General features: G+C 40.3%; 1 long non-coding RNA gene across 1 annotated transcript in view; it reads right to left on the minus strand.

Moving 5' to 3' along the window:
• Positions 1 to 10,174, minus strand: part of LOC135221431 (uncharacterized) — a 32,605-nt gene extending 22,431 nt beyond the window's left edge. Inside the window, exon 1 of the long non-coding RNA XR_010315945.1 lies at positions 10,028 to 10,174. This is a non-coding gene — a long non-coding RNA (uncharacterized LOC135221431). The remainder of the gene's footprint in view (positions 1 to 10,027) is intronic.
• Positions 10,175 to 13,518: the final 3,344 nt, after the last annotated feature.

The raw sequence follows: 13,518 nt of genomic DNA on the forward strand, positions 1-13,518 counted from the left end.
CTTTGCACGATATTTAACTTACCCACATTAACCTTCTTTGGCCCCATGATGGTAGGTAAAAAAGTTCACTAATTCGTGAAAAAACAGCGAAAACACGAGTACAGCTCACAAACACAACTTAAATCTGTCGGCCACATGTGCGAGTGAGCTCGTGGGATGCTCCCAGCTGATGCTGCCCGCAAACGCCAACTAGTGGTGGCGTCCCCGAACCAACTCGGATCTCGGGACACAGCTCGGGTCTCAAGGCAAAATTTGGACCGAATTCCACCTCGGGTCTCAAAGCACTCGTATCACAGGACGCTCGTATCTCAAGGTACCACTGTACTTATGTGCTTTTCCTGAAATGAAAGGGGAGTGGAAGGCGGAGCTAGAGGAAGCCTCAGTACTGACTATAGCATTAGCAATGGAAAAGCTTAGATTGAGCATGCTTAACTACAGACAAAGGACTTGGAGAAGGGAGAGAAATGACAGGTTGATGACCTGACCTAACTACTAATTGGTTTCACAATCTTATCCCCTTCTCTTCCTATATACTAATGAACTTAAGCAGAAAAGTTCAAAACTCCCTACTTCCTCCCATCTATTCTCCAGATTATACTTTATACCACTGCAACTAGTGTAAACAATGTGCATCTCTAAGCTTTGACTCTTGTGGAGGCATCCTAAGAAAAATAAATGTACAGTACATATAGTGGAACTTCGACATATGAAGTCCCTATTTACGAAAAATCCAAGTTACAAAGGCAAAGAAAGATTTTTTTGCTTCTGTATACGAAAATAATTCAGGATGCAAAAGGGTAAAGTCTGAGATTTGCCCGGACTGCCGAGAACAATTTTAAAACTTGCGCACAGCCAACCGAGTAGACTCACCACCATCCTTCCTGATGCTAGTCACCACCATAAGATCCTGCTTTCCTATTGGTCAGCATCTGTCCCATCATCCCTCTATGTAAAGGCATCCTTCAACCACTTCGTCGCATCAGCGTTCGTTCACATAGATTTCGTTTGTTAACGTAAATTCGTGTAAGTGATTTCGCTTTCTTCGTATTAAGTTGTTTATCGTGTTGTGTGTGAACTTAATTAACTTAATTAGCCATGGGTCCCAAGAATGTTGAAGTTCACAGAGAAGAGGATGCTTTCCATGGAGACAAAGATGGAGATAATTAAAAAGTATAAAGCTGGCATGCGGTTGAGTGTGATCGCTAAGGAATACGGCCGAAATCCGTCAATGATAGGCACCATCCTTAAGCAGAAGGAAGCCATCAAAGCAGTTACGCCTTCCAAGGGCGTGACTATTTTGTCCAACAAGAAGAGCCACGTGCATGATGTGATGGAGAGGCTGCTTCTTGTATGGATTAAAGACAAAGAAATCCCTGGCGATATGATAACGGAGACGGCAATCTGCCACAAGGCCAGCGCTATTTTTGGTGATCTGATTGCCCAGGCCAAAGACAACGGAGGAGAAGGGACATCGATGCCAACCCCAGACTTCAAGGCTTCTCAGAGGTGGTTTGATAAATTCCTTAAACGGACTGGCATCCACTTGGTGGTGCAGCATGGGGAGGCTGCCAGCTCGGACACGAAAGCAGCAGAAGCCTTTATTAAGACGTTCGGATGAGATGACGCTCAAGGAAGGCTACAGTTCAGAAGTCTTCAACTGTGACGAGACTGGCCTTTTTTGAAAAAAATGCCTTGTCGGACGTACATCACTGAGGAATGTAATTCACAGATGTCGAGGTGGAGCAAAAGCCATTCTTCCTGCACTATCTCCAGAAACGGCCCACTCTGATTAGTCCCCTGCTAAATAGGCAGCAGTTCTTTGCCTTGGTAATGACACTTGCCATTAGTCTTGAAAATCCTCTCATTTTGATTAACTTCTCGACAGTCTGAACTCAGTCAGACTTAGGGCGGAGATGTCTTGAGGTACTTCTCGAAGTGAGGCTATTATAGTAGACCGAATCTCTCAGGAAGGGTCCTTGGAAAGTACTCTAGGAAGGACGTTACCTCTGTGAATCCAGCCTCTCGAAGGCCAACATGGGGCGTTCAGTGTCATTCTCTCTCCCTCTGACGCCGGAAATTATTACATTTCCTAAGAGTTTGAATAGGGGTAAAAAGACTAAACATCTATCCCCATTCAATACTATAGGATGGTGTCCCCATTCAATACTATAGGATGGCGTCCCCATTCAATACTATAGGATCGAGAATAAGGGAGCAGTCCATAAGAAGACTCCTCTTCTTCAACATTGCGAAGAGTTCTCTGAAAGGCCGTCCCGAACATTTCCACAAATCTCGACACACTTCTAAGCGAAGATTTTACTCAGACGTCAGTAATTACTGCCGTCTCTCGAGAAGATCCGCACGGACGTGCTGCAATCGTGCAACGAACCTCTTAAGGATCGTTAAGTTCCGTGCCTGTGCTCATAACAGGCTCTCTCTCTTTAACGCGAACAGGGACAAAGAGAGTGTTTCTCCATATTTCTAGGGATATGAGAAAGCTGTGGAATTGTCCGAGTTGATCTGGACCCGAGTAAACCACTCGATGCTAGACGAACTGGAGAGCCAACGGAATTGCCTCCAATTCTATGAGATTATGAGCCAGGACAACTGTACCTCTCTCCAGATGCCTGGCACAGTCTCTCTATCCCCTTAGGTGATCCTTGATTTTGAGAGATGTTCAGAATTATATCTAGATCTTCGATGCAATTTCAGTTTTCCGATAGGAAAAACTGGAGAAGTATGAATTGCAGTCTATTAAGGGAAACAAACTTCTCCAGAGAGGAAATGGTCCCCAGCAGACTCATTCATTACCTCACCGAGCATGTTTCCTTCTCTAATAATGCTTAAGCAGGTGTGTATTATTATTGTGCAGCGTGCTATGCCGCGGTAGACTCGTACAGAATTCTGTTACCTTGCGGTAAACAGAACCTAAAAGATTTAATATAAATCTCTGTTGAAAAATTTTCGCAAAGCGAAGGTCATGTTCATTCATGCATGCGAGAATCCCTTCAACCCGAGGCTAAAGTCCGTGATTGTAGGGCAGAGATACAGTTAGTCAATCAATCCCACAGGAGAGAGAGACTTAACCAACAGCACATGACAGACACCAAGCTGGAACTGAGCTCGCTCTCCGTCCATGAGCTGGCTCTAGTCTCAGCAGTGTACATGCGCAGTCTCGCACTACTCTGCTTGGGTTGCCAGCTACTCTTTTCTACGAATTAATAGGTTTATCATCATTATCGAGCAGAAAGAAAACTCTCAAGCAAACATATTTAAGCGAAACAGTATTCGCTAAATACAAAGCTGAGTTGGTGTTGTCGTAACATTGCCTTAAAAATCTAAAGGGGAAACCGGAAAGTCCTGGAGGGTTGCAGGAAGTACCGATTAAATTCACTTAGAATAATAGTCCTTTCGGTTGCCATCCTTTGAGGTAACTACGTTATGCGTATATGACTTGAACCATACAGTAGTCATATAACGCAAAGGTAAAATATGATATTGTAATGATACAATAAAGTTTGCTCATACTTACCTGGCAGATATATATATATATCTGGCAGGTAAGTGTCATGAACAAAACGTAGAGTATTGCAGTCATTTGGACAGCTAATTTTCTACTTCTTTCTATCCTCTACGAGGAAGAGAAAGAATGAGGAAGAGAAAGAATGGAAAAAGACTGTCTTCATTCTCTTAACGAAGAGAACGAATTAGTGCTCGAGGACTCTGTCTCCCTTACGGGAAAAGTAGACGAGTCCCTAACAGACCGCTAAGCAATGAAACCCTGAGACCCCTTCTCTCGTTATCACCTCGTAAAAAGGGGGGTCTCCTACTTGAAATAAGGTTCAAAGACGAAAGTCAGGAATGCTTCATAGCAACTCCGAAGCTTTGCGAAGTTCCGGTAAAGGATTCTGCTGCTGAGCATTCTGAAGTGTGTTCGATAATCAAACCCCGAGGTCCCGTTCATAACAGGGGTCCTCTAACTGAAAGAGGGTTCGAAGAAGTTCGGGTATGTCTCACCGCAACTCCGAATCTTTATCAAGTTCCTTTAAAGGAACGTCCTGTGGAGAGACCTGAAGAGCGTACTCTTGACGAGAGTTCTTGTAGGAGTCCTGCCGAACGTCTTGATGCGTAAGGCACCTATCGTTGTGAAGAACGTCTTGGCTAGTGCTCTGCCGAGCGTCATGACTTTATGACGCCGAGCGTCTTCAAAAGCGTCCCCACTAGTCTTGGTCCTTGTAAAGGCGTATCTCTCAAAGCAACTAGGGGAAGAGGCTCCTCTCAGTGGAGTACGCCTGTCTTTCTGAAAGGCAGACAAGTCAGAATTAGGTTGAACTTTCCGAATAGAAGAGCGTCTAGCGTCATCCAGAGCGTCCTTGCTAAGGGAGCAAGAATTTGGACTCGCAGGAAGTCGCACGTCTTCCAACGTAAGCTGTCGATCTCGCTGCACTTTATTGTCTATAAGACGTACCGCTTCATCCAAGGTTTGAATGTTGCTTATCAAATACGGAGGCGTCCCAAAAAGCGTCCTCAAAAGCGTCCTGAGGCGGGACTTGCTCCGAGGGACGCCGAGCGTCTTTCGAAAAACGCTCAGGACACTTAGCTTGCATCGGTGCGTCCTCAAAAGCGTCCTCGCTAGCGTCCAGATGTGCAAGACATCAATCATCTTCAAAAGCGTCCTGGCGAGCGTCTCGATGTTTATGACGTCGAGCATCTTCAAAAGCTTCCCTTCACTACGAGCCTCAAGGACTTTCCTTACTTTCTGACAAAAGCGACGGCCACCTGTGCGACATCTTGCGTCTTTGTCAAGCAAATGAACGCTTCCATAAATGCGCTCAAAAAGGGAACGCCGAGCGTTCCGAAAACTTGACAGACAGACAGCCTCAAATCCTTCATGCGGTAAATGTGTTTTGCCCTTCTCTTGGCGAAAACGAGGCCAACCTTGAAGGGCTGATCCTGTGAGAAGACGAGGGGACGCCTTCTTCCTTTTCACAGTAACAATGATAAGGCGATCTGGGCGCTTAACAGCGTCCTGCTCCGATGACGTCCTATTTCCTTCTTCTTTCCCCCATGCGTTGGAAAGTCGTCAAAATGTTAAGGCGGCGATTACAATCGCATGACAATAGAGAGAGAGGACGTGAAGCGTCCTCCTCTATAAGCTTCTATTTAAAGGGCGCGAGTCCTTCCGAGAGATACAACCCCTGTACGGGGAGGACGCGAAGCAATCCTTCAGGATTCGTGCACGTGCACGATCTTTGGCAGCCTGGGAAGCGTCTTCAGGTCCTGCCGAAGGGACGCCAGATCGGTGGGGGTTCCTCGTAACCCTCCTTCGGCTATCGACATTCCCTCTCCCTGTGGACCTGGGAGTCCGACAGAGGTCTAGACCTAGAGGCGTTATAAGGCCGATCTGACGCCCCCTCCACAACACTAGGGGCACTAATTCAACATCACTACACTCACAACACTGATTGGAGAGCGAGCACTTTAGATTCCAATTACTGATGTAATCCACCATAGCAGAAAGGGCATTACCTCTCACAGACACTTCCTCTAGGCCCGTAGGCCATACCACAAGGTTAGTCAAAATAAAGTTTACTCTGTTTGCTGATCTTGGAGGAAGACCTCCTGATTCTATTACGCTCTAATTTGCGTACATACGAATCATACATCTTCCTTCGGAATCGGTCAAATATCACACTAATTACATTGATGTTTCAACAAGAATTATGTACACGTCGTGCATATTAAGTGAGAATCTATCGAAAGTTTCGTTATTCTCACCTAACCCCTTGCAGACAACAAAGTCTGAAACTAGCCTAACTAGATTCAGACGTCTTATGTCAAGAAATTCAAAATGAAATCAATTTATGATAGCGTATGCCTAGCCGCAAATCCAAGTTAATAAACCAAAAAGAAAACAACCAAGATACTTAAACGGCAATGAAGTTCCAAAATCCTAGGCGGAGGTAATGAAAACAGGTGTTTACATTACCGGTGACAGAAAAAAATCTGAATAGAAGATGGGAATGGTTCCTGACACCCGCCTCCCAGCGGCGGGAATGGGTACTAACTACCTGGCCGACCACTGCGTGTGCCGGGAGTTTTGAAATTCTGTCGGACTTCGGAGAATACAGACTAGTATATATATATATATATATACATATATATATATATATATATATATATAGATATATATATATATATATATATATATATATCTGCCAAACGTAAGTGTCATGAAAAAAAAAAATTTTAATCAGAAAATGGCAAAAAAAAAAAAAAAAAAAAACAAAAATTTAAGTTTTTGTATAGTTAAGTGTTAATGTTTTCTGCCATTTGTTTTGTAAAGTTTAGTGTTAAGGTTTTCTGTCATTTTTTAATGTGTTTCATAAAGTTAAGTGTTCATGTTTCTGCCATTTGTCTTCCTCCTCCTCTGTCGCCACTTTCGGAGATCGCCTCACTTGAAAGGTACAGTTCCACATTTTACTACATAAGTACGTACATGTATGTACAGTATTTCTTTAACCCTGTACACTAATACACTTTATTTACAGGTACAGTCATGGTTATGTTAGTTATTGAATGGTCCAAATTGTTGTATTTCATTGTTTACTGGTCAATTTAGCTTTATTATAAAATTTACTGTGGTGTTTTTGTAGGGCTTGCAACGAATTAGGCAATTTACATGTAAAATGTAGTTCGAGATACGAAAAAATCAGGTTACGAAGGCCGCTTCGGAACAGATTAATTTCGTATCCTGAGGCACTACTGTACTGTGATAGCAGTAAACAGCCATGAAGTACCAACAAGGAGAATTCTAACAAGAGCCATAACATTCAAAACACACCTGGTGGTGAACAGGTACACTAGATAGTAATCCAGGCAGCCACTCGATCTTTTGTTGAATGCATACAATGGAAGGGGTTGTTGTCCTGCCCTGCTCCCCTAACCCTGAGCCATTTACCACAATTTGAGCAAGTTACCTAGGAAATTTACAGTCAGCTTGGAAACTGGCCTCTAAATAATAACTTGGCCCCTCTGGCCACCATCATTCCAAAAAATCCAGTTATACCACTGATGCACCCCAAACTACAACTGTTTGATGTAGTTTTGTTGAATTGTAGGTCTAAGCAGCAAAAATGTGCCAATATACCAAAATTTTGAATTTAAATTTTCCCCAAGGCAAGTGGTAGCCAACTGGGTACAAAACACACTCACCAATGCTGGGCAGCCGCAGACAGGAAGGTTTTCATGCCGCACTGGATATTAAAAATAATAATTACCTACATGGAAAGATCATGTGAAAAGCTATATAACAAGTATAGTCATTATATTAGAGATTGAAAGAGGTGGAATTAAATGAGCTTGATAAGTTTTTGCCTTAAATTTTTCCTAAGTCGGGATAGATTTTTCCTCTATGGTAATGTTTACTTTTAATGAGCCGTGTAACTACTAAAATCCACAGAGAAAAGAGTACACTATAACATTTTACATGTTTGGCCAATCACAGTTTCAGTTTTTGACACCTCAGAAACTTTGGCATATGGCGCGATTGTTCGAAAATTTTCTGGGCACAAGAATACATTATCCTAGCAACGCTATTTCAGTTCCTTCTTAGACATGGAGCCAGTAGCCAACACTTTTGAGCAGCATTTACGAGATAATATTCCAGAATCGTATTGGCGAAATTCCGTCTTGTAGAGACTGTTATTTAAGTTATGGTGATTTTTGTCTAGTGTACTCTGAAAATACACAAAAACTAGTGGATTTGCTCCAGAGATGTAGTGCCCTTAAGGGGGGGTTGTAGAGGGGGGCAAAGCCCCCACCCCTAGGCCTAGGTAGGGGTATGGCAACCTAGGTTAGGTTATGTGGTTGTGTTAGGTTAGGTAATGCCCCACAAATCACTTTTCTCCTGCTCCCCCCACCCAAAAACCCCGGTTCCCACTGGGGTCCCCTATAACTATAGTAGTAGGCTTTGGGTTAAGTAAGTGATAGTTTATTTTCAAAGGGTTTCCTCATGCTTCTATGCATTCTGCAACACTAATCTGGTGGTTTCTTGCCGTTTTTCGTCGTTAAACCTCAAAAAACTGGTGCAGCCCTCTCCTAAACATTTACCCCAGGAAGTAGTAACGCTCCTCTTCTCCTGGGCCAACTGAGATGGCTGTAGGGTAACAGGTTCATTCAGACCATTTACTGGCTCATTTGGACCTTTATCCAGGCTTATTCGGACCTTCATATGATTGGCTGATTGGGACCTAATTTGCATCTACATATGTAAAATTGTTTTATAATATTGTTTCAATGTTTGTAATTCATAATCAATCAAAAGTCAATTATGAAAATATATTGGGTAAGCAATAGAAATCCAATCTTTTTCACGTTTCTAGGACCATTTATTTCATAAAAGGGATTCACAAGTTCTCAAATAACCTATATCTAATATAATAGTTTGTTTTAATTTACTATCATATTTTTCATATCACTGTATAATATCTACCAGTGTTTCCACACCCACGATGTTGTCGACCACCGCACAAATCAGTCAATGGCTTGGTGGTGGCCAAACATTTCACACACTGATCACTCATCCTGGCGTGGTGTGAGGCAAGAAACTAACAGCTTATGGGTCTTCCATGTTAAAAAGTAACTTTGCTATGTATAAAATTATTTGTATGGGTCCGAATCATCCAAAACAAAGGTAGGAAACAGCTGAGCGAGCAGATGGTCCGAATTAGCCCATACAATTGTCCTAATCAGCCTAGTAAATGGTCCGAATCAGCCAAGACTAAGGTCTGAATCTGATCCGAATCAGCCACATTCCAAATAAGCCTGCATTCGGATGTAGGCCAATGAAAGTGTTGGGTAATAGTCTAAGCTTGGCTATTTTTTTTAAAGGGTAGACAAAAAATATCTTTTCAAATTATACTAAATCATATAAGGCTACCTACCTACATACATAACTTTGAAACATTAACCATGAGCCCAACATTACTCTTTCATCATTTAAAACCTTGGGCTACATGAGTCATGCTGCTTGCCATAATTGGATGACAAACTGATCTTCACTGTTCATAAACTGAGCACTATCAAATGTGTTCCAATAGATTGCACTTTCTCTTCAAGTACTTTTTGATCTCCCATAGTCTCCAGTCTTAGCTTGAATTTAACCTAATTACCAACAGTTTCGATATTAAAGTAGAGTTCAGAGGCCTAGCTATAGTACTTTGGCAGAAGCCAAAATACTTGCAACTTTAAAAACTGTAAAGTCTACCATACTTGGCTATGGGTAGTTCAATGACAGTTAAAACATTTTGGAATGCCCAGTAAACCAAGGTCTCTGTCAAAACACGAACTTTCAAAGCAGGACCTAGGTAAACCACCTTGAATTTAACCTAGCCTACCTTCCTATATTTTCCAGTTTTTTTTTCTATTTGACGCCAGTTCTCCATATTGGCTAGTTGTTTTGCTTTTTGCTAACGTCTCCCTAACATGCTTCTTAGTTCGCGAGAGTGAACTTCTATCACCAGAAATAGCCTAGGTAGTACACATCTCTGACCCCTCAGTGGAATGCCCGAGAATTGAACTTGCAACCACCAAAGCGGCAAGCCAAGACCAAACCAACCACCCCACCGAAGTGCTAATATGCTTCTTAATAGGTACAAAACGTACTAAATTTTTTTGAAAAATTTGGTTAGTTATCCAGAAACGTTAAAGGCCTTAGGTATATGTTTTGATATCGAAGCCCAAGGAGCTGGTAGGCTACTAAACATGACAGTTATTTATACCTTTACCATTTTCCGGATGTCACTCTGCATATTTAATTAAGGTTAAGTGCTGTGGGCTATTTGTCATTCTGAAAATGTTGGGCAGCAAGAAATCCTTAGCCTCCAGACTCCAACTGAAACAAAATCACCTCCATAAAAGTTTAGTTTTGCAAAAGCAATAGCTATACTAGCCTTATTTAATTTGGTAGATCTACCACGAAATTCACGAAGCAACAAACATATATTAACCAGCCGTTGACACTTACGCCGGTTGTTTCCACCTGCATGAAACACGGCCGAAATCAGCAGCCATAATTCTTAATACTAAATGGCTGTGAAAGTGCGAATGCCTAGCGTTCAGCGAGTGACGTCTGAACCGCACTTTAGATTCCTTGGCGTGTGATACAAATTCAGTGTTGCCACCCCAATAAGAGCGTTTTCCCCTAAACCACAGGTGATTTCCCCCCCAACTTTCCCCTAGGTACCATATGTAAAAGTACGCTAATTGAAAATGAAGTATTACACTTTAGTTTAAATTTATATTGAAAATAAACATGCCAAATTTTTTATATACAAAAACATGAACTCGGCTGAAAAAAAATATGCATCAAAACTTAACGTATTTATAGCAAATGTAAATAAATAGTAAATTATCTTATTACAACCATTGATCCAACACTAAGAATAGTCATTACTTTACAGATGAAAAATGAGATTTTCAAGAAAAATGACAAACATTTATTAAGTAAATAATAATTTTAATAGACTTTTAAATTGTTTTACTTAAAAAAACATTGATATTAAAGAAAAATGATAAAGGGACTACTTATTTGTAACCTATGAAAATACATTTTTAAGAGAAACGTTAAAGCATTTATAGTAAACGTGAATAAACGCCAGATTATTCTATTACATAAAAATCATTGTAACAAAAAAATTCTTCAGTCACAGTAGAATTTAATTAATTTCACAACCTATATATTTTCTAACTACCATTGCAACAACACCCAATTCTGATTTAATCCTATAGTCATCCTTTAGTCCAACAAACATCATTTGCGGCCACTCCTTTGGAAAATGTATAAGAGAATCCGATTATGTATGAACGACGAGTGCCAATTTTCACGATACCAATTCCTGCGTATATCTTTGGGTGCGGTGACTTATTCCGGTTACTTGAATTATGCATAATTACAGAAACCCCAAAACATCGCCTGTGAATGATGCCCTGATCAGGAGCTGGCTAGACTCATGCTAAACTGAGATTTATATGTCACAAGTCTGAACTTGAAACACGATGTTCCTCAAGGAACCCCCCATACACTGAACCTTTGTATGAACGACTGTCTCAACGATTGTCGTAACCGTTATCGACACACACATGGGCGCCCACATAACGGCAAAAGGGGCCACTTACCTCCCCCTGAAATCCTGGGAAAATTTATGTATATATATATATATATAATATATATAATATATATATATATATATATATATATATAACATTTAACTACATTACTGTTTTCCTTTCATTTTACATTATATATTTTTTTTTTTCAGTTTAAGTAAATTGAAGGTATCATTAAGTATTGTATAAGATTTGTGTACGGTATATATAACTACGTTGTTCTTGCCAGAAATACTTGAATTCAGCTGAACAGTATATGGAACTATTGAAAAAAAATCAATGTAACATTGTAATTTTTCTTTATTGCATCTTGCTTCACTTAAATTATTGGCATCGCAGTTCCACTGCACACACACATACACACACACACATACATACATGCATACACACACACCACACACACACACACACACACACACATATATATATATATATATATATATCTATATATATATATATATATATATATATATATAATTTGCCCCCTCTTGGAAAATATGCGGCGGCCGCCCATGGACACACACACACACACACTATTCAGATAGTAAAAACGATCTCCGCAGCGATTTCAGTCTGAACAAAGATTTTCTCTGTGGAAGACTTGGCATGTACTATCAAGACACGTGCGCGATACCGTTATATCGGTAGACAAACACATACTGCATTGAACGACCTAGCTGTGAATGACAGACATAAGTCGCAAACCTGGTCGTGACAGATTACCGCCGAGATCGTTCAGACCACGAAATTCCACCCATTTTTGCATTTAGATAAGACAAAACACAATGTTTTTGCGAACGATAGAGACAATCGTTCAGTGGATGGGGCCCTTTGAAATTCGCAAATACAGAATTTTTATTACAATCATTATGTTGGCTATTTATTATTTTTGACAGTTTTTATTTATATCAATAATACTTCTATTTTGTTATCTAGAATATTAAGAAAAAACATTAGCTACAAGGGAAATAAGTGAAATTCCCATAGGTTTCACATACCCACTCACGGACACCAGATTTCCCCACTGTAGAAGAATTCGTGGCAACACTGACTCTTGGTGTATGACACAATTTCGACGAATGAAAACTATATAGAAACTTTCAAAGAACATGGAACTGTCCATTTATTCAAAGGATGACTTAAATAAATTAAAACACTGAGTTTTACACATTCTTATGAGCAGCGTAGTCAGAATTTTGTCATAAGATCAGTGTTTTACCTTCCATGTGGTCCCTCATTTAATTCTATTAGCATTTATATCTTTTTTATTTGAAATTCTATTAGTATTTGCAAGCATTTATATAATTTTTATTTGACAACTGTCAAATATAAAGACAGATCATCTTTCTATTTTCTCAGGTAAATATTAGTAGGCTACCAGTAACAGGTATGACATTAGCATACAACTGCCTCCATCTTAAATTACGTGAGTGTGTTGTGGTAAAATGAGTGTATATGTGAGCGCTCGTCTCACTTTGTTTTACACAGAAAGCCGAGATTTAATTTGGAATATGCCTTTTCAGTTTCCCTTATTATTATCATATTTGAAAAGTACTCAGATTTGTATAAGAACAGATTTCCTTGAATTTCAGTTCTGGCGAATGAAAATCCTTATAAAGGTATTAATTCGTGATAATCCAAGTCATATGGCCTATGGGTATTCTGAGTAGCCTACAACCAACCCGTCTGTATTGAACATTTTATTTACTCCTAAAATACATTCGCATTCAACAATTAACACTAAAATAAAGTTGCAACAAATACAAATGCCATTTAAGCAATCACCTTAACGCCTACGAAATGTAAAATGTCTATATACAAGAAGTCAGGTACTTTCGTTCACTAAAAGATAAAGGCTACAAATGATTTGTAAATGTGATGGGCAGTCTTAGCGATTCTGTACCAGGGAAATTGAGACCCCAGGATTGAAAAAGAATTTCTTTGTGAACCCAATATTCCTTATCGATGGCACCAGGTTTGCTTCTTTTCCACATTCTACAACCAGCTCTCTGCAAAGATCATTGAGTTCCATATCGTGAGCGTGCTTTGCCATTGTACGACAAAGGGCAGTAGGGAAGATAGATCCATCCTTTGAGAAGTTATAAGACGTAAATCCAGTATTGCTGGAGTAAATGCAGACCATATCTCGCTGAGGTTCGTTCACTCTTGTAGGTCTAAAAGATCTAGGAACACTGGCACAGCTGTCAGTATAGTAGCCTCTGCAGAAATCAAAGATGAAGAGCTTAGGCTTGTTCTTTAGCTGAGGACATTCGGCATCACTGAAAAAACCTAGTAACCATTCAGTAGATAACTGTTGCATATCTGATGCAAGGAAAGCATCGTTGTTGC

This window comes from Macrobrachium nipponense, chromosome 2 (assembly GCF_015104395.2).
Source record: "Macrobrachium nipponense isolate FS-2020 chromosome 2, ASM1510439v2, whole genome shotgun sequence".
In the NCBI taxonomy this organism is placed as follows: Eukaryota; Metazoa; Arthropoda; class Malacostraca; order Decapoda; family Palaemonidae; genus Macrobrachium; species Macrobrachium nipponense.